At 40.8% G+C, this 19,314-nt stretch overlaps 1 protein-coding gene and 1 pseudogene across 1 annotated transcript in view; one reads left to right on the forward strand and one right to left on the reverse strand.

Annotated features, from left to right (window-relative positions):
* HS3ST2 (heparan sulfate-glucosamine 3-sulfotransferase 2) overlaps positions 1–19,314 on the forward strand; it is a 145,644-nt gene that overhangs the window by 87,048 nt on the left and 39,282 nt on the right. The gene's annotated exons all lie outside the window — the stretch shown is intronic.
* Positions 14,930–15,424, reverse strand: LOC119051801 (protein FAM136A-like; annotated as a pseudogene).

A 19,314-nucleotide genomic window follows, 5' to 3' on the forward strand; every position in this document is an offset into this window, starting at 1 on the left:
AGTGTCCTTTGGTAAATGATTGGATAAAGAAGATGTGGTACAAGAATATTTCTTTTAACTTCTGCCAAGATGGAGGCATAGGTGGAGATGCCGTGCTTTCTCACACAACCAAGTTTAGAGACAACTAAATATTAGCAACAGAAAACACAGCCAGAACACAGAAAATTGAACTTTTCGGAAGTCTGTTAACAACAAATTCTTCAGCCTGACCAGTAAGAGGGGTGAAACCAGCAGCTGGTGGAGAGGGGTAGCACAGAAAAACTCGGTCAGACAGACTCAGGCATGCAAAATCCAGGCGCAGGATTGGACCTAGTGAGAGACCCAGTGACCTCAGGGAAACAGCGAGGGAGCAGGGCTGCGGGTTGACTGTGGTCGTGTATTCTTGCGCAGATAGACAAGCGAGGGAGTGGGCGGTTAGACTACAGGACTGAGCAAGCCCCAGCAGCATGCAGCAGCAGAGAACGCCGCCATTTCCCCGCTCTGACCCTGCCTCCACATACAGCGTCATAACCCAGCGACTCTGAGTGGCCCCACCCTGGTGAACCACCTAAGGCTCTGCTCCTCACCCAGCGGCGCAGCAGCAGAGGGGACCGCCATTTCCCCGCTCTGACCACGCCCCCACACACAGCCTCACAACCCAGCCACCTGGGAGTCCAAGGCTCCACTCCTCATACTTAATGGGCGCGAACAGACCAAAAATGGCTCAAGAAGATCTCAAAGCCCCAGAGCCTATAAATCTAAGTGATGAAGAAATAGCCAAACTCTCAGACGCACAGTTTAAAACACTGGTGTTCAGGATCCTCACAGATCTGGTTGATTATAGCCACAAATTACAGAAACATATGAAGGCAAAACTAATTGAAATAAATGGAATTGCACAGGAAACCAATAGCGATGAAAAGGAAACTGGGACTCAAATCAATGGAGTGGACCAGAAGAAAGCAAATAATGGCCAAACAGAAAAGAGTCAAGAAGCAAGAATTCAAAAAAAAATTAGGAGAGTCTTAGGAACCTCCAGGACATCTTTAAATGCATTCCCAACATCCGAATTATAGGGGTACCAGAAGGGGGAAAGGAGCAGCCACCAGTGAAAAACTTATTTGAACAAATAATAAAGGAGAATTTCCCCAATCTGGCAAAGGAAATAGACTTCCAGGAAGTCCAGGAAGCTCAGAGAGTCCCAAAGAAGTTGGACCCAAGAAGAAACACACCAAGGCACATCATCATTACATTAGCCAAAATTAAAATGAAGGAGAGAATCCTAGAAGCAGCAAGAGCTAAGGAGACAGTCACCTACAAAGGAGTGTTCATCAGACTGTCAGTGGATTTCTCAAAAGAGACCTTACAGGCAAGAAGGGGCTGGAAAGAAATATTCCAAGTCATGAAATCTAAAGACCTACAACCAAGATTGCTCTATCCAGCAAAACTTTCATTTAGAATGGAAGGACAGATAAAGTGCTTCTCAGATAAGATCAAATTCAGAAAGTTCATCATCACCAAGCCCTTATTATATGAACTGTTAAAGGGACTTATCTAAGAAAAAGAAGTTAAAAAATATGAACAGTGAAAGGACAGCAAACTCACAGTTATTAACAACCACACCTAAAACAAAAGCAAACTAAAAGGACAGCTAGATCAGGAGTGGAAACATAGAAATGAAGATCTCAAGGCGGGCTAGCAACAGGGGAGTGGGAGGAGGAGAAGGGGGGAGAAGGTACAGAAAATAAGTAGCATAGACAGTAGATAGAAAATAGATGGGGGGCAAGAATAGTATGGGAAATATAGAATCTAAAGAACTTGAGACACATGGTCATAAACTAAAGGGGGGGTAATAGTGGGGACGGGGGGGTAGGGTGGAGGGGAATGAAGGGGGGAATAGAACAACTGTAATGGCATAATCAATAAAAAATAAATTAAAAAAAGAACGTTTCTTTTAAAAATAAAAACAAAACAGACTAAAGAGCTACCTTTGGAGCAACGACTATTCTTAGATTTGATTTCAAGATACAACAGTTAAATAGTGTCTACCTTCTTCCATGCCACAATTCTTGGTATAATAAGGAAACACCCACATACCCTCCATTACAATCCTGTATAATCAGAAAGATAAAAAGCCCCGACATCTATTTTTGTCCTCCTTGATAATCACAGGATTACTTTTCTAACTAGTACATAGAGTTAAATATTAATTAATTACATTTGAAACTTCTGAGCAAGATGGAGACATAGGTAGACACACTTTGACTCCTTGCACAACCAAAGGAAGGACAAGAAATTTAAAAACAAAAAATAACCACAACTGCCAGAAAACGAAACTGTATGGAGGTCCAACAATGAAGAAATTAAAGAAGAAACATTCATTCAGACTGGTACGAGGGGTGGAGACAGGCAGCTAGGTCAGTGAGGACTTGAAGCAAGGTGGTGGTTGGAGGACTGGTCCCACATTTGCATGCAAATAAACTGGGATGAACAACTGGAAAGCAAGACAGATTACATAACCCAGGGTTCCAACATGGGGAAATAAAGCCTCAAAATCTCTGACTGGAAAGTCCTGTGGGGGTTGCAGTAGCAGGAGAAACTCCCAGACCCACAGGAGAGTTTGTTGGAGAGAACTACAGAATCCTGGAATGTACACAAACCCACCCACCCAGAAATCATCACCAGAAGGACCGGATTTACTTGTGGGTAATAGAGGAAGTGACTGAAAACCGGCCAACAACCAAGCAAGTAGCATTGTTCCCTCTCTGGCTCCTCCCCCCCATACAGAGCCACAACCCAGCAATGCGGGTTGCCCTGCCCAGCAAATACCTAAGGCTCTGCCCCTTACTACATAACAGGTGCACCAAGACCAAAAAAATTGCCCAAATGAAAGAACAAATCAAAGCTCCAGAAAAAAATACAACTAAGCAATGAAGAGATAGACAGCCTATGAGATGTACAGCTCAAAACACTGGTAATCAAGATGCTCACAGAATTAGTTGAGTATGGTCGCAAAATAGAGGAAGTGAAAGCTATGAGAAGTGAAATAAAGGAAAATGTACAGAACACCAACATTTATTGATACAGTGAAGGGAATAAAATCAGGACTCAGATAAACAGTTTGGACCAGAAGGAAGAAATAAACATTCATCAAAAACAGAATGAATAAAAAAGAATTCAAAAAAATGAGGAGAGACTTAGAAACCTCTAAGACAACTTTAAATATTCCAACATCTGATCTATAGGGTGCCAGAAAGAGAAGAGGAAGAGCAAGAAATTGAACACCTATTTGAACAAATAAATAAGGAGAACTTTCTCGATATGGCAAAAAAAAAAAAAGACTTCCAGAAAGTCCAGGAAGCTCAGAGAGTCCCAAAGAAGTTGGACCCAAAGAACACACCAAGGTACATCATAATCACATTAGTCAAAATTAAAGATAAGGAGAGAATCCTAGAAGCAGCAAGAGAAAAGGAGAGAGTTACCTACAAAGGAGTTCCCATAATACTGTCAGCTGATTTCTCAAAAGAAACCTTATAGTCAAGAAGGGGCTGGAAAGAAGTATTCCAAGTCATGAAAGGCAAGGACCTACATCCAAGATTACCCTATCCAGCAAAGCTATCATTTAGAATGGAAGGGCAGATAAAGTGCTTCCCAGATAAGGTCAGGTTAAAAAGTTCATCATCACCAAGCCCTTATTATATGAAGTGTTAAAGGGACTTATCTAAGGAAAGGAATATCAAAACTATGAACAGTAAAATGACAACAAACTCACAACTATCAACAACTGGACCTAAAAGAACAGAAACAGAAACAAAAACAAAAATAAACTAAGCAAACAACTAGAACAGGAACAGATTCACAGAACTGGAGATCACATGGAGGGTTATCAGTGGTGAGGGAGAGGGAGGAGAATGGGGGGAAGGTACAGGAAATAACAAACATAAATGGTAAGTACAAAATAGACAGGGGGAGATTAAGAATAGTATAAGAAATGAAGAAGCCAAAGAACTTATATATATGACACATGGACATGAACTAAGGTGGGGGAATGCTGGTGGGAGGGGGGTACAGGGCAGAAGGGAATAAAGGGGAGAAAATGAGACAACTGTAATAGCATAATCAATAAAATATATTTTTTAAATAATTAATTACATTTATATAACAGCCCACCCCTTGATAAAATGTTGACATGAGAGATCTCATTGTACAATCACAGTAATAACCTGACTTGGGGTTTTCTCTTTTTTTAAGTATAATTTATTGATTATGTTATCATAGTCTCAATTTTTCTCCCTTTGTTCCATTCCCCCCAGTAACACTCCCCCCTTTCCCTCCAGCAATGCTCCCCCCTCAGTTCATGTCCATGGGTTGTACATATAAGTTCTTTGGCCTCTCCATTTCCTATATTATTATTAACATTCCCCTGTCTATTTTCTACCTACTAATTATGCTTTTTAATTTCTGAATCTTTTTTTCGCCATTTTCCCCCTTCTCCCTCCCAGCTGGTAACTCTCCAAATGATCTCCATACTTATGATTCTGTTTCTGTTCTGGTGGTTCACCTTGTTTGTTTGTTTTTAGGTTCAGTTGTTCATAATTGCGAATTTGCCTTTTTAATGTTCGTAGTTTTCATCTTCTTTTTCTTAAATAAGTCTCTTTAACATTTCATGTACTCATGGAAAAAAAACATTTCATGTACTCATGGCTTGGTGGTGATGAACTCCTTTAGCATTATCTTGTCTGGGAAGCACATTATGTGTCTTTTTGTTCTAAATGATAGCTTTGCTGGGTAGAGTACTCCAGGTTGTAGGTCCTTGCTTTTCATCACTTTGAATACTTTTTGCCAGTCCCTTCTTGCCTGCAAAGTTTCTTTTGAGAAATCATCTGATATACTTATGGAAGCTCCCTTGTAGATAACTGCTTTACTCTTGCTGCCTTTAAGATTCTCTCTTTATCTTTTACCTTTGAGATTTTAATTATGATGTGTCTTGGTGTAGTCCTCTTTGGGTCCAACTTGTTTGGGATTCTCTCTGCTTTCTGTACTTGTATGACTATTTCCTATGCCCAATTAGGGAAGTTTTTCTTTTGTCATTTTTTCAAATAAATTTTCAATTTCTTGCTCTTCTCTTCTCCTTCTGGCATCCCTATGATTTTGATGTTGGCATATTTGGAGATGTCCCAGAGTCTTCTTATACTCCTCATTTTTTTTTTTTTTGGGGGGGGGGGGGGGTTGTATGTGTTTTGTTTTATTTTGGTTTGAATTCTTGTTTCTTCGTTCTGTTCTGGTTGAATGCTTATTTCTTCCTTATGTTCCAAATCATTGATTTGAATCCTGGTTTCCTTCCCTTGACTGTTGTGTCCCTGTAGATTTTTCTTTATTTCAGTCAGTGTAATCTTCATTTCTTCCTTTATGTTGTTCCTGTACTCAGTGAATTCTTTGAGCCACCCGATTATCATTGTTTTGAACTCTGCATCTGATGATTAGGCTGTCTCCATTTTCTTTTTCTTTTTCCAGAGTTTTGTTCTGTTGTTTCATTTAGGACATATTTCTCTGTCCCCTCAATTTGGTGGCCTTCTTATTTCTGTGTATTAGTTAGAGCTACTTTTGTTTGTTTCTGTGTATTAGTTAGAGCTACTTTTACTCCCTGTCTTAGCATGGCCTATTGTCAAAGAGGCACCCATCTGGATGACTGTGGCTTCTTTAAATCCTTGGTTGTCAGACTTCCATACAGCTCACTTTTCTGACAATTCTGGTTGTTATTCATTTTGAGGTTTAGTTGTAATTCTTTTTGTGGTTGTGTGAGGAGGCAAAGTGTGTCTACCTACACCTCTGTCTTGACTAGAAGTCTCAACTAGGGGTTTTCTAAAGGAGTTTTGTTGAAGGAGCGTCGCTATATTTTTTAAACCACTGAAATGTTTCAACCATAATGGAATCGTACTTTAAACAGTTTTCCACACATTTTTCTTTTGAGGATATTTAATTATAAGCCTAACACAGTGGACAATGTGAATGTTCTTTGCAACTCTTTTTCTCTGGTCACTACAGGGTTCATCCACATATGTAGTTCTGCAATAAGTGACTCCTCCACTACCTTCATGAAAGTGTTATCCTCCTCCCTTTGGATCTGCTAATGAAAAAACACACCTGTTTTTGTTTTGTTATCAGTTTTTTAGGCCTTGCAGAGCACCAGACACTGTGCAAAGTACATTTAATTCTCATCCTCACCTTCAACCCTAATTATTGCACTAATCCTGTGAAGTAGACACCATAATTAGTTCCATTTAACAGATGAGAAAACTGGGCTTTGGAAGGTTAAATAACTTACCTGTTACTTCCCAGTTAACAGGGGATCAGTTAGTTAGAAGCCAGGCCAAGCTGACTCTGGAGTTTGTGGGTTGAATCAATAAGTTACTGTGCCTTCCTAATTTTAAAAATCTCTCCAACTGACCTAACTGTTTGAGAAGAGCCTTTCAGCAGGTTAAGTGAAAGTGAGACTTTGCTGTTCCACTCCTCATGTACCCAGCTTCTTGCTGGAGGCATCAGTGGGTAGAAGAAATCACCTGTGTTTAACAGAAAACGGCCAGGGTTTGCTGACATGTTTAGTTAATCCACATGGAGATCGCTAATGAGGATTCTGATTAACCGGTTTGGGAATTTTAAAAAACACACATGTGCTGTGGTGAAGTGCATTTTACCTCCCAAGCCCTGGGGGAAAGCCCTGAGCATGTTCTGCAGCTGCTTGTACTTACATATCTTGCCTGAACATTCAACAGCATGTGTTGTGAGACTTGGGTATCCTGGCTTTGTCCCAGCATGGGTAATTTCATTCTGCCCTGGTCCTCCCTACTGTCTCAGGCAGGTACAAGCTCAGTGATCCTAGATACAGCTTGCAAGCACCTGCTGTGCAAGAGCCAACATACTGGGAAATTTCCACATATCATCTACAGTGCTTCCCACAACCCTACAAAGTAAGTTTTATTTTATCCACTTGAGTGTGCAAACTGGGGCTCAGAGAGAGGTTCATGACTTTCCAACCTGAGTGACAAAACAGGGATTCAAACTTAGACATGACTGGCTCCAAACCTTGTATTTTTCTCCCTCTTTTGCACTCTCATTAATAAAAAAATGCAGTCCAAGGATACAAAAAGGCCATGTAATGGAAAACAAATTTCCTTCCAGCTCTCCCCACGGTTTCCCTTCCCCAGGCCCAAGTTCTGTGTGTCTCTTGCTTATTACTTCTTTGAAGTGGTTGTTACAAGCTGTTTGGCTGAAATGAACTGTGTGGCTCTGTACTGAGGTTTCCTATTTAGAATTTATAAATGTTTAGAAGCTAAGTGGGGAGGATATTTTTTGTAGGATTACCAATAAGCCCAGGCTGTTCTACACACTTTTGAGGAAAAGTCACCATGCATGGCAGGTCACATATTTTATATACTTGTACAGGGTGAGCAAAGTAGGTTTACAATTTGTATGGAAAGTAATACAATAAATAATAAATAATAAAACAAGAATATACTTGGTGTTTTGTTGGTTTTACACAGCTGTAAACCAACTTTTTTAAATTTTTATTTTATTGATTATGCCATTACAGTTGTTCTATTCCCCCCTTCATTCCCCTCCACCCTGCACACCCCCACTATTCCCCCCCTTTAGTTTATTACCATGTGTCTCAACTTCTTTGGATTCTATATTTCCCATACTATTCTTGCCCTCCCCCCTATCTATTTTCTACCTACCATCTATGCTACTTATTTTCTGTACCTTCTCCCCCCTTCTCCTCCTCCCACTCCCCTGTTGCTAACCCTCCATGAGATCTTCATTTCTATGGTTCTGCTCCTGATCTAGCTGTCCTTTTAGCTTGCTTTTGTTTTAGGTGTGGTTGTTAATAACTGTGAGTTTGCTGTCCTTTCACTGTTCATATTTTTTATCTTCTTTTTCTTAAATAAGTCCCTTTAACAGTTCATATGATAAGGGCTTGTGATGATGAACTCCTTGAATTGGATCTTATCTGCGAAGCACTTTATCTGCCCTTCCATTCTAAATGAAAGTTTTGCTGGATAGAGCAATCTTGGTTGTAGGTCTTTGGATTTCATGACTTGGAATACCTCTTTCCAGCCCCTTCTTGCCTGTAAGGTCTCTTTTGAGAAATCTGCTGACAGTCTGATGGGAACTCCTTTGTAGGTGACTGTCTCCTTAGCTCTTGCTGCTTCTAGGATTCTCTCCTTCATTTTCATCTTGGCTAATGTAATGATGATGTGCCTTGGTGTGTTTCTTCTTGGGTCCAACTTCTTTGGGACTCTCTGAGCTTCCTGGATTTCCTGGAAGTCTATTTCCTTTGCCAGATTGGGGAAACTCTCCTTTATTATTTGTTCAAATAAGTTTTTCACTGGTGGCTGCTCCTTTCCCCCTTCTGGTACCCCTATAATTCGGATGTTGGGAATGCATTTAAAGATGTCCTGGAGGTACCTAAGTCTCTCCTCATTTTTTTGAATTCTTGTTTCTTCATTTTTTTCTGGTTGGTCATTTTTATCCTCCTTCTGGTCCACTCCTTTGATTTGAGTCCCAGTTTCCTTTCCATTACTATTGGTTTCCTGTGCATTGCCATTCATTTCAATTAGTTTAGCTTTCATATGTTCCTCTAATTTGCGACTAAAATCAACCAGTTCTGTGAGGATCCTGAACACCAGTTTTTTGAACTGTGCATCTGAAAGTTTTGCTATTTCTTCGTCACCTAGATTTATAGGCTCTGGGGCTTTGAGATCTTCTTGAGCCATTTTTGGTCTGTTCGCACCCATTAAGTATGAGGAGCGGAGCCTTAGGAATGGGGTGGGGCCTCCAGGGCGGGGTGGCTGGGTTGTGACACTGTATGTGGTGGCATGGTCAGAGTGGGGAAATGGTGTCCCCCTCTCCTGCTTCCCACAGCTGGGTGAGGAGCAAAGCCTGAGGTGTTCACCAGGGTAGGGTCGCTCAGGTGGTTGGGTTGTGACGCTGTATGTGGGGGCGGGGTCAGAGCCGGGAAACAGCAGCCATCTCCGCTGCCTCCCGTCACTGGAACCCACTCAGTCCTGTCTCACTGCCCACTCCCTTGCTGGTCTATCTGCACAGGAATGCGCCAGCACAGTCAACCCGCTGCCCTTCACCCTCGCTGGATCCGCCGGTCGCTCACTGGGTTGCACTCACTAGATCGCTCACTGGGTCAGCCCTTTGCAACCCCCAGCCTGGGATCCACACACCTGCGTCCGTCTGACTGAGTTTCCCTGTGCAAGCCCGCTGCTGGTTTCACCCCTCTTACTGGTCAGGCTGAAGAATTTGTTGTTATCAGACTTCTGAAAAGTTCAATTTTCTGTGTTTTGGCTATGTTTTCTGTTGCTAATATTTAGTTGTCTCTAAACTTGGTTGTGTGAGAAAGCAAGGTGTCTCCACCTATGCCTCCATCTTGGCGGCAGTTGTAAACCAACTTTTGCCCACCCTGTATAGTAAGGCGAGTGAGAAGATACTAGAATATAGTGGGGGACTGTGTACTTCCTTGTGATACCCAGGTGAAGACACACTTGAACACAGGGAGACCGGTTATTATGTGTGCGTAATATTTTCTGCTGACAATTTAATACCAGTGTTTTCCCCAGGCCTTAAGTGTTCTCTAAAATGGTTTTTATTATCACAACATTAGAATCTTTTTTTAAAGATTTTATTTATTTATTTTTAGACAGAGGAGAAGGATGAAGAGCAAAAGAGGGAAACATCAATGTGTGGTTGCCTCTCACATGCCCCCTACTGGGGACCTGGCCCACAACCCTAGGCATGTGCCCTGACTGGGAACAGAATGGGCTACACTTTGGTTCACATGCCAGCACTCAATCCACTGAACCACACCAGCCAGGGCACAGCATTAGAATTTCACTAAATGCATCAACCGCCATGTACTCTATATAGTATTGTATACATTGAGGTTGTTTCTGTGAGTTCACTACTCTAAATAAATAATACTGTGTTGATCATCTTTCTATAATATATATCTTTCTGCAAATATCAACATTTCAACAAGATAAATTCTAAAGAGTACCTTCCATAAAACATAAATTTACTTGTATAAGAGTGCCTATTCTGTGTGATGGAGAGAACAAAATAACTTTGTGATAGGTCAAAATGCTATCTTATTTGGATTTAATTTGTGTTTCTTTGAAATCTAGTGAATGTGGATATGTTGCCAATTTTATGTCTTCTTTCGGGAATTGATCATGTCCCTTCTTCAGTTTTCTATTGCTGTGCTTTTCTTATTGATTTATAAAAACTCCACTTATTAAAGATATTAAATAGTTGTCTATTATATATGGAACACAGGTTTTGGGTTTGGGTTTTTTATTCTTTTGCATTTTATTTTTCCCTTGTGATTTTTTTATCTTCCCAAACTTTCAACTATTTATATGGTCACATGTAAAGTCTTTGCTTTCTTCCTTTGGCATCATGGTTATAAAACCTTCCCAATTCTCAAGAAAACACACATATTTACTCACACTTTAATCTTGTACTCCATTGTGTTCTTAACATTGAAAGAAGTTGTTTCATCTTAAACTTATATTTTTGGAGGTGTGAATAAGGAAACTGGATTTCATAATTTCCCAACTGTTTTGTTGATAGTCATGCTTATTTCTGGTTTTGTATTCTTTTCTATTAGTCTGCTCACCTCTTCCTGAGCTATACTGTTCAAATGACTACAGTTTTTCAATATATACTGTGACATCAGTTTCCTTCCCATGATTCTTCCTTCTAACACAATCTTATTTTTAATTTGTTTATTCAGAAGAAACTTTATCATTACAATGTCCAATTGAATTTTTAAATCTTCTTGGGATTTGATTGGAATTACAGTTTTTATAGATTAATTCGAGAATAGATGTCTTTCTAATACTGTATTATGACACTTTTCATCTCATTTATTAACATTTTAATTGAACTGTGTGTAAATTATGGAACAATAATAAATATTAATTGTGTTAGCAGGCATCTTTGTCTTGCCAAACTTTAATGGGACTCGTAGCCTGGAAGTTATCTGCACAGGTGCTGGAACCAAAACAACTGGGTTTCTATCCTGGCTTCCCCATCAGTTCTTTGGGACTTTGGCAGGTTTCTTCTCTGTGCCTAAATTCCTAATGTGAATAATAAGACTAATAATACAATACCTACCTGATACTGGCTACTATCACAAGGTTTAAATGAGCTCTTAAGGTTATTTTTCTAACTAGCAGTGAATGTTGAATTTACTGAGTGCCTTTTCAGAATCTGTTGAGAATGATCATTTTTTTCATTTGACCCATTTCTGTGCTGAATTATGATTCTGTATTAGATGTAATGATATAGATTTCAATGGGACATGACAGCTTTTCCTTTAATAAATGTGTTTTGGTGGCCTTTACTTAAAATCTTGACTGGTCAGTTTCTCCAAGAGAAGGATTATGCACATGCCATCTTGTGGTAGGTAAGCTGCGTGCAGCACTCTGCCGGTGTGTTGCCCTCCAGCTCAGCAGCTCTGAAGCGACATCTCTCCTCCTCTGCAGGCAGTGACCTGGCTGTAGGGTTAGGGGAAGCTCTGTAGATCTAGCTGCTCTTTCTAGAGACCTCTAACATTGACTATGCTTCTGCTCACACCTCTCCAGATGGCACTTCTCACTCCACCAGGTGGCACCCTGGTGGGGTGCCTCCAATTCCAGAGCTATTGGGAGATTCTGTGACAAGAATACATTTTCTTCTCATTAGTGACAACCCCTTGACCCCACAGCCACTTAATTTTCAGTATACTAAGTCCAATATCATTCATATGTCTGCCCACCTTCTCCCAAAAATATGACTCCATTTGTTGGCCACCACCCACTCTTCACACTTTCTCTCAATATACCTTTTATCGATCAATTGAGTGCTGACCCCAGCGGGAGTAGAGATTAACACTGATTGACCATGTTGTATGGAAGTATTGCTATGAATTGAGCCCTTTATCATTATTAATGATTCACTTTGTTCCATTTAATTTTTTTTCCCTTAAATTCTAGTTCATTTGTCATTGATGTCATGACTCTAGGTTTCTTTAAACTGGCATTTTCCTGATGTATCTAAACCTCTCCATTTGCATATAGCATGCTTCTGTCCCCATGTTATGGGGTGGCCTCATGAACACAAATATGACCAGGTTTTATTTATTTATTGTCACCAGTTAAAAATTATGGTGTTTAGCCTATTTCCAGTCATTTTTAATATTAATACAATCAGTTCTGCTTCTATACTTCTACAATTTTTTCTATTTTTTTCTTGTTTTCCTTTCCCCATCTCTTTTATTACATAAGCTATATTTTCTGGGGGTTTTTTCTAGTGTTTTGGAAAGTATGTGTCCAGTTTTTAATTCCTCATTTTACATTTCTATGGCAGAGAAAATGAGTACCTTTTGGTAAATCATCTCATATACCTTGCGTCCCTATTGCCCACCTGTCAGTTTTTATCAGTTCAAGCTTGGATTTCAGATTTGATTTATCAACTTATCGATATTTTTTCAACTATATTGAGGTATAAATTACTAATTTTCATATCTTATTTTAAAGGAAATCCTGATGATAGAAGTTAACTTCTTTGTTGTCTGGACTCAGAGCTTTCTTTGGTCCCAATCACTACCCTTTAATGCACGACTTGCTCATTCTTGAGTTCTTCCATCATCTCTTAGATCATTGCCTTTTATTTCTAAGGAACTTTTTGGAGAGAAAGGTGGAATGCTTTTCAACCCGTTGCATGTATTATAATCCTTTGCTTTGCCTTCAGAAGCAAATTGTCTAAGTACTAGATACTAGGAGTCACAAACTTTTTTCTCCAAAACTCTATGGATAATCTATGTTTTTCTAGCATCTAATTATACTACAAAGTCCTCATCTGGCTTGTATTTGTAGAAAAGTTATTTTGTTTGCTTTATCCAATCTGGATAAAGGATATAACACTTACAAGAACTTTTGCATTTTATGTATGTTATAAAATGTTTGCCCTTATGCATGTTTGTATAGCTAGATGATGAGTGGATGGATGGATGGATCCTCATGGATGTGGGTTTTATTTTGTTCTGACTAAGCTGGGGTTTTGGTCTACCCAATAGCCATCTTCTGTCTCTGGAAATGTCTATTTAATGAAATCTTTGCCTGTACCTCTATCCAGTTGGTTTCAGGTTTTTTCTTCAATAACACTGCACACTGCCCATTGCCTGTGACTACCCTGTCTTCCATGTCACCTTCTGTCCCATTCAGTTCCATCTTACAGACTTTTACTTGAGAAGCACAAGATCAGGCTCAAGTTTGTTCTGGTTAGTACTTTCTACAACTGATTTTACTCTTTACTGCTCTCTGTGTAGTTTGCTATGCATTTTTTATTACTTTCTGAAGGAAAATTTAAACCTTACTTACTTTTTAAAACCAGACCACTAGGAAAATATCTCATAGTCCTGAAACAGCAGACAGAAAGGCTATATTACCATTTCAAGTACCATATTTTACCATGTATAATGTGCACCCATGTTTTTCACCCAAACTTTCAGGAAAAAAATTTTTGTTTTAATTTTTAATTCAATTATTTATTCATATTTAGAAACAAAACCAATGATCATATTCCAGGGCATTATTTGCATACAGATATCATTATTGCTTTCTAGAGTTACATTTTAATGCATAAGCATAAATAAAAGAATTTTAAAATTTACAGAATTATAAATACAGAATTAGTAGTACCATGTATAATACACATCTTTATTTTTCCCTCAAAAATTCGGGCAAAAAAAGTGCACATTATACATGGCAAAATATGTAGTAAGTTGGTAAAAAAATAAAACAACAAGGTCCTTATCAAAATGGTAAGGTGCTAGAGCTGGGGTTGGAACACTACATATTGCAAAGCCCCCAGGCAAAAGTGGTATTTGGTAATGTCAGGGAGCAGGAGGCAGCTCCTCTTTTGCTCTAAAGGAGCCACAGCTCCCTGAGTGGCTTACGTGTTCTACCTTAACTTTCCTATTGCCAAATGATTGTTTTAGTAGGGCTCTGTTATTTCAGTAAGCTAAGTAAGCAATACTGGGTTTAGGTTTCATTCCTGAAAACCAGGTTTTTTCCAAACCCAGTACTTCATAGCTCTCTTAATTAAGCAGCCTACAGTTTCTCTTTCATCGTTCATTCCTGGATATTTATATATAGCACAATCAAAACTCCCTTTTCTTTCGAGCGAGAATACCATGGCAAGATTGTCCTCTCACTCTGCTGCAGAAAGCCTCAGGGCCCACCCCAGTAACCAATGAGAGAGAAGGTCTGCTTCCCATACCCAGTATGACATTGCCTCTCATGTTTTTGGAGGATCTCCAAGCTGAAAGATGTAATGTGTAAGAATTTAGGAAGTGTGCATCTACATCTTGATGGACAAAAACAGATATCCAAAGGAACCATTCAAAGTTCTTATCCATACTACCTCTTCCAACTCCACATCTTCAATCAACTTCTTGCCCTTTGTACATAAAACAAATACCCAGAAACCATTTTTCCCTTTCTAAATTAGTGACCTCATGGATTTTGTTTTACAGCTTATGAAAAATGGTGTGATGATGCTTCTGGTAAACAGGAGGTCAACAACAGAAAGAAACACCTCTCCTCACATTCCACCAGATCCCTGGCAGGTGAGAGAAAACTGTGAGCCTGTTGACAGGCTCAAAAAGCTCTGGCTTGGTTTGAGGGAAATATCTGCTGCCAGGATAAGCATTTGACACATAAAATTTATGCTCTCAAAAATTCTCTGACCCAAATTTTAGCACCAGTTTTTTTCCATTTAACTTTCTAGAATTAAAACATAAAAGTATCCAGAGGCAAGTGACACATGTCTAAACCTTGTTGCCATCCTTACTTTCTTCATTCATAAATGTTGATTAAAAGACCAAAATTCTCATTATTCATTTTAAATCAATTCCTGCCCTCAGCCTCAATGGCCAGTGGCAAAGCCTTCTATTTCTGAATGAGAGAGGCTCCTTAATCTTCTTGGTTATGGTTGGAATGAGGTTCACATGGTATCCACAATGAGTATCTACATACTTGGTCACACAATTCTCCAGCTGCTGTTTCACATGAAGCTCTTTATTCCCTGTATCTGTTGAATAGTTGGCTTTGTCATTGCAATGCATTGTGCACTAGGCCAGGCAGTCCTGGAACTTCTTCAGCTCACTGGTAATCATGGCCTGGGCTTGAACCAGGGGCATGTGGCAGGGCTCAATGCACTGGTGCACATGTTGCATGATTGCCTCACAACCCACCTACTGCATGGAGGCCTCATAACAGCCAGCACTGCATCAGAACATGAGGCCCTGCATCTTCTGCATATTCCCTCTCTCCAGACTTTTCACCATGGAGTCCACTGCCTCCTGCACCCAAAGCTGCTGCAGGTCTACCATGGGCACCCCATGGTGTACCATGCCACAATGGCACCCACATAGACTCTGCACCCAGGCACTAATGCATTTTTAGATTTTCTGCTGTAGCATCTTACCTCATCCATACCTGGTTACATCTCATCTTGTTGTCTTCTCATGCAAGCTTATGTTCACCTCTTAACCTGCTGCTCAAATGTCCCCTCAAATGTTCCTCTGAGCCTGTGGCTCCCTTGTGACACTTGCTTTCCTCTTCTTTCACACAAGCTGTAATTGTACATTTGTGCATTTGTCTATTATGTCCTTTACAAGATGAGAGGCGTCATGAGGACAAGTGCTTCATCTGTTTTATTTAGAGCCACAACTTCAGTGCCTAGCACAATGGCTGGAAAACAGTCGGTGCCTAATAATTATTTGAGTACAAATATTATGAATGTACAATTATTATGAATGAGTACATGTTCACAATACTGTGGCTTGGATTCCCTTTGGATGTACCCACACTGTTTTGAGCCAGAGTTTCTCAAACTTTCATCATTGAAGGATTACCTTTTTACCACATCACATGTAGCATTTTACCGTCATTTACTTAATATTTGTCTTTAGATCACTTCACAATTTCTGCACTCACTATGTCTCTAAGCCTCAACCTAAGCAACAAAATCTGGAAATAAAAGTGATGTCCTAGTTCCAATTTTCTAAAATGCATTCAAATGAAGACATAACTGTAAAAATATGTAAGTATGGTCCGTGCATCCCTTGCACCCCAGATGCTGTGTGACCGCACTTCCTTCGGTCACACAGCATCTGGGGAGCAAGGGAAAACCATTTCTGAAGAGCTCAGGCTGCTGCATTTCCTGAAGAAGCCCAGGTCTTCCAGTTTAAGGCTTTGGTTCCTTCCCATGTTATTCATTTGATCAGCATGAATCATTCCCTGGGGCTGCCTGTAATGGGATGGCACAGTGACAAGGACTGCAGATACCATAGTCAGCAAAGAAGACACCGTTCCTTCCTGATGAGTTTGCGGACTACTGGGTGGAAGCCAATGGATTAAATAAATATATGTGCAAGATAATTATAGACTGTGCTTTGAGCTATGAGGGGAATAAACCATGGGTTTACAGTTACATTTAAAAGTGGTGACATATGAAGAGAGCCAAGGATGAGAAAGACTGGGCTGTGGAAAAAGCCAGGGGAAAGTTCTCAGACAGAGAGAATAGCAAAGGCCTGGAGACAGAAAGGGTAGGACTGGGAGATTCAAGAGGATCTGCTCATCTTGCCAGGTGTCCTGAATGCCTTCCAGAATGGAAATCCAGTGTGGAGTTATCTCACATCATAGCCTGGACACTACTTCACATTTGTATAGTTTAAATGGGCCTTGGACCCTAAAGAAGTATCATTGACTCAACAAGCATACATGTAGGTTTAGCACAGCAGAGGCCTGGATGGTATGTGAGCACCTGACTTCTGGTGCTTTGCACAGCCCACTGCTCTTCTTGCTCCCTGCATGATCAACAAGCCAACTCCTGCTAACTCTTTGCAACCATGGAGCTTAATGTATTCTGCTACACCTGAATCTGTGGGAGACACAAGGGGAAAGACTCCAGTCAGTGACTGATTTCTCTCAGGTAGGCAACAGGGAATGGCAGAGGGGCAAGGCGGTGTTCACTCCCACAGCTGCAGTTGAATCACCTCCCACTAGAGGGCACTGTTATGCAGGAAGTGGAACAAGTTTGCAGACTGCCTCCCGGCACAACCTCCCAGCACAGGGGACTGGGGAATGTGAGGTTGAAAAGCTTGGTATTAAAAATAAACTCATCCAGCCATGGCTGATGTGACTCAGTGGACTGAGCATCAGACCGCAAACCAAAGGGTCACCCATTCGATTCCCAGTCAGAGCAGATGCCTGGGTTGCAGGCCAGGTCCCCAGCTGGGGGCGCATGAGAGGCAACCACACATTGATGTTTCTCTCCTTCTCTTTAACCCTCCCTTCCCCTTGCTCTAAAAATAAACAAACAAATAAATAAAATCTTTAAAAAAGGGAAGTTTGCTGATGCCTGGGAAGCATTCAGAACTGGGATGGAGGAGGGGACTGGCAGGTCCTTAGAGTAGGTAAAATCTGCTGCAGGTGGGCAGTGCAGGCAGGGAGCCCTGAAGGTGGGGGAGGTCCACAGGCTGGAAGAATGGCCTCAGGAAGCCGCTGGATTGGCCAGCTCCATCCCCCACCTAGGGCTGGTCCATGTGGAAAACTCTAGGTGTTGATAGCATGATATTGAATGGTTTTACATTCTCTATGAAGTATGATGTGAGCTCATCTGTTCAGAGGGATAGGAAAGGGCAGGCTTTGATCATTTGCAGAGAGTAGAGAAGATCTGAAATAGTGCACAGTGGAAGAGGGAGTTGGCAGGAGGAACACAGAAGAATTGCTGGCTGTGCTAAGGCCCCTGGTATTGGTGATTGGGTGTTGGTAGAGGACAACCTGCCAATTTCAGATGGTCTCCAGCATCACCAGATCCCCTAAGGCTCCATTGGGTACCATCACCAGTAGCCTTGGCACCACCTGATAGTCCCCAGGTACCATCTTGCTTTCTTGACATTGATGTCACTGGGGAGTGTCACACAAGAGCTAGAAGGGCTTAGAATGGATGCCAGAAAGTAGAGCCTAGTGAGAGAAAAGCATTGACCTGCTCCCTACAGCTGACCATGAGTGAGGGATCTCAGTGGGTCCTGAGTGGGCTGGGATGGATGTCAGGTGAGACTGGGTAAGAGGATACCAGTTGGATTTGGTTACAGATGAGATGTGGCTGTTTCTGGGCAGGTGGTGGGTGGCGAGGCCATTCGCCGACACATGAGATGAATTGGAATTGGGCTAATGCCTCAGATGCCACAAAAAGGTGAGGTATTTGGAGATGTACTCAGAGAGCTGATTCTGAGGATGATGGAATGGGAGGCAGATTAGACAAGTTGAGAATGAATGAAGAAAACGAAGTGGAGCCTCTGAGAACTTTGGAAAGAAAATGGGGCATATAGGTCTGTAGCAGGGGAAGATGAAGGGTTGGATGAATGGCTTTTTGAAAATCAAAAAGACTTAAACTGTACAGCATGGTGACTATAGACAATAATCTATATTATATATTTGAAAGTTTCTAGGAGCAGAAATCTTAAAAGTTTTGATCACAAGGAAAAGAAATTTTAACTGTGTAGTGATGGAGGTTAACTAGACTTATTGTGGTGATTATTTTGCAATATATTCAAATACCAAATCATGTTACTCATGTACTTTATATGTCGATTATATTTAATAAATAAGTAAATAAACCAAAAAGAAAAAAAGAACTAAATATGGTAGAGAAAGAGGAACCCATAAATGGCTGGGTACAGTGCTTCCTGGTTTACATGGGACTTGCCCACGGTTAGCCGGCCCAAAACTCACAACAGCCAGGTGAAGTCTGCATCATCATCATCCACTCGGTGCAATGAAGAAATTACTATGAAAATTACAAGGCCAAGAAATGGAAAAGCTGGACTCAACTCTGGGCTTTCTGAATTCAGACCATCCACAGTTCCCCACTCAACATCAATTAACCAATTCCATTTAAAGCAATAAACACCCACAGACAAGGCCATCTGTGCCAATGTTGCCGGGATGACCTAGGAATGCCTTGTGACTCCAACTGTGGTCCACAGACCAGCAGGTCAGCCACAGTGAACCTGTTAGAACTGCAGAACCTCAGGCCTTCTCTCAACAAATGCAGAATTTGCATTAAAAAAGACCCAGGCATTTAAATGCATGTTAAAATGTGAGATGCTCTGACTTAAGGGACCCACTCCAGAGAAAGGGAAGATAAGCTTACATGTGGGGAAGGAGCTCAGCCCAGACTGAGAAAGAAGGCAAGTAATGCATTTACCCCCAG

This window comes from Artibeus jamaicensis, unplaced genomic scaffold, assembly GCF_021234435.1.
Source record: "Artibeus jamaicensis isolate MK-2021 breed Jamaican fruit bat unplaced genomic scaffold, CSHL_Jam_final contig_700, whole genome shotgun sequence".
NCBI lineage: Eukaryota > Metazoa > Chordata > Mammalia > Chiroptera > Phyllostomidae > Artibeus > Artibeus jamaicensis.